The following is a 3,059-nucleotide window of genomic DNA, read 5'->3' as shown; positions in this document are numbered from 1 at the left end:
CCCGCTAGGGACGCCATCGAGAATATGACCAATATTGATGTTTCAGCAGTAATCATGAAACTTTTGCTTCACTCGCGTCATTCACAACACTGTTATTTGAACAGCGTGTTATAAAACAGCTGAAGAAATATCGTGCAAGAAACTAAAACCAAGTTAAGTGGATAGGATGTTTATATATATCAATGTTGTATACATGATTGCCGTCGCTTCAGGTACTGTGACAAATTCAGGCTGAAAAATATAACCACCAGTTCCGTTTGAAAAGATTTTTTTCTGTTTTCGGTTAGCATAAGCTCTATTTTCAAAAGTTCCGTCAGAAATATTTCTGACATATCTGTGCGTGGGCAGCGTGTCACAAACATAAGTCATAACCGAAGTGGTAAAAATCACTTGCCAATTAACCATAGCGTGGTCAGCTCGTTCGTGTTGCTCGTACTACCTCTGTTAAGGTTTATGTATGCAACTTATGCTACACAAGCACAAACATGTCATATATCATCTCGTGTAACTTAAAACTGGTCGTAATGTTACCGTATTATTTTTATTATGCAGTGTTACGCTTTGCAAACATGCGTAGTAAGGAATATTTCATTTTGTTCTGTGGAAATAAGCTGTTAGGAGAGCAACCATTCTGCTGGACTAAGTACAGCATCGATTATTCGAAATAATTGGGGAAAATGGGTGTTCGGAAAACTAGTTTATGCGGATAGTCGAACCGTATACATAGAACCTCGTTTATACGTTTCTGAGAGGGGGTACTGTGAGGCTGATCCCGGCGGAGGTTCGAGTCATCCCTCGGGCATGGGTGTGTGTGTGTTTATCCTTAGGCTAATTTAGTTTAAGTAATGTGTAAGCTTAGGGACTGATGACCTTAGCAGTTAAGTCCCATAAGATTTCACACACACACACATCTGAGAGGGGATGATGAAATAAATGTACAGATGAGATTAACCTTGAAACTATTGAAAATATTAAATAGTATCTCTTTGTCACTGCCTTTCAGCACGTTTTTTCCTCACAAATTAACATGTATATGAGGTCGGCTACACTAATTGAGAATACTTTTTTTAGGTACGTGTGTCAAAGATCTAATAAGTATGCCTCGAGGAGTTCATACATCCAAAAGATGAAGTGGATTTCAGCAGAGAAAAACAAAACAAGCTAAAACTGTTCCACTTCAGAGAATGTCTGGCCCCATCTTCAAAAACTGATGATAGCCAAAGTGCATCAAAAGAAACTGATTCTCACGGTGATGTAAGGATAATAACATCAGCTCATCTTGAGAAGGAAACAGCGATAAGACAGATATGATGATAACTCATCAAGGAGACGAATTAGAAAAAATACTGAAAATGACTGTGATAATACTGGTAATGTTACTCCTATCAAAGACTGTAATAATACAAATAAATCACTGCAGGATTTGAGAGATGTCTCTCATTGGAGCGTACCTATTCGTGATAATTTCGTATTGCAATCATAAAAAAAGGAAGCAAACTTTTCCAAATAGAGAAGGGCCATTTGGCACTGTACCTAAGCACAGATCAAAAACAAAACGTGATTTGCGGTAAAGCCATTTGGCCCTGTATCTAGGCACCGATCGAAAACCAAAGGTGTTGTGCGGTATCTTTCAAAGGAATGTTTTTATAAGGTGATACCTACTGGCGAAAAAATTCTGCAGCCTGGGATGCCTCTGATGTCGTTTGTTTGTAGTCACCAGTAGCACTAATGAAAGAGCCACATCTGTGATTCGATTTCAGAAGTGGTGGAAACTGAATCCTAATGTGGCCGAAACTGCAAATGAAAACCTGGAAAATCTTGAAAAGTGGAAAACTTTGGAAATGAGACTAAAATTGCATAAAGCGACAGATGACGTAGTGTTGCAATTAATGGCACTGAAAAACTGAAGTGGAATCATCTTTTACCAAGGTTACTGTATATAACTGTGTTTCTGGCTAAGCAAAACCTAGCATTTCGTGGACTTGATGAAGAACAACGTTCTACAAGTAGAGGCAATTTCTTAGAACCAGAGAATCTACTGTCAACGTGTGATGTAGTGTTGAAAGAATACAACTTGAACTTGGAACATGATAAATCTCAAAAACTGTCATATTTGTCGCCAGAAGTGCAGAATGAATTTATATATGTTTTAGCGAACGACGTAAAATTTAAGCTTATCAGCGAAATTAAATCGTGTAAATGTCTTGGTAGCCAACGGCTTTGCCGCAGTGGTAACACCGGTTCCCCTCAGATCACCGAAGTTAAGCGCTTTGGGGCTGGGCTAGCACTTGGATGGGTGACCATCCGGTCTGCCGAGCGCTGTTGGCAAGCGGGGTGCGCTCGGCCCTCGTGAGGCAAACTGAGAAGCTACTTGATTGAGAGGTAGCGGCTCCGGTCTCGGAAACTGACATACGGCCGCGAGATTGGTGTGCTGACCACATGTCCTTCCATATCCGCTTCCAGTGACGCCTGTGGGCTGAAGATGACACGGCGGCCGGTCGGTACCGTTGGACCTTCATGGCCTGTTCGGGGAGAATTTAGTTTTAGTAAATGTTCTGGTATTGTGTTTGATAGCACAGATGACACTTCACATATTGATCTGAAGTGATTCGTTTCGTGAAAATTAATAATAAAAAGTGGAAGGAAAAGAAGTATTCCTTGGATTTTTTCTCCTGAAAGGAAAACACGCCGCTGATCTAAGAGACTAGGTTCTTAAGAAGCCTGAAAACGACGGTTTAGACGGTATGGTGTGCGGTTCCCAAGGTTATGAGAATGCAGCTGTTATCAGAGCGTGTATGGAGGAGTACAAGCTGTTATTAAGGCCGTCTTTGGTGGATGTATTGCACAAAATACATCTTGTGTAACATTTTTCGAAAAAGTAGGAATCATTTTTCCATTTTTTCTCTGTCTCCCTTAGCCGCTGGGATATTCTTAGTAAACATAGCAAACCATTTGTTAAAAGACTCTCAAAAATGTGTTGGAGTGCTCATTATGCTGCAATAACAGCACTGGCAAAACATTGTGACGAGGTTGTCGCTGCAATTCACGAATTATGAGGC

The 3,059-nt window shown here is 40.5% G+C and overlaps 1 pseudogene; it reads left to right on the top strand.

The window, feature by feature from the left end:
- The first annotated feature begins 2,210 nt into the window (after positions 1-2,210).
- LOC124778905 lies at positions 2,211-2,328 on the top strand (annotated as a pseudogene).
- The last annotated feature ends 731 nt before the right edge of the window (positions 2,329-3,059 follow it).

This window comes from Schistocerca piceifrons, chromosome 2 (genome assembly GCF_021461385.2).
Source record: "Schistocerca piceifrons isolate TAMUIC-IGC-003096 chromosome 2, iqSchPice1.1, whole genome shotgun sequence".
Lineage (NCBI taxonomy): Eukaryota > Metazoa > Arthropoda > Insecta > Orthoptera > Acrididae > Schistocerca > Schistocerca piceifrons.
The sequence above is the reverse complement of the archived record's forward strand: the minus strand, read 5'-3'. Positions and strand labels throughout refer to the sequence as shown.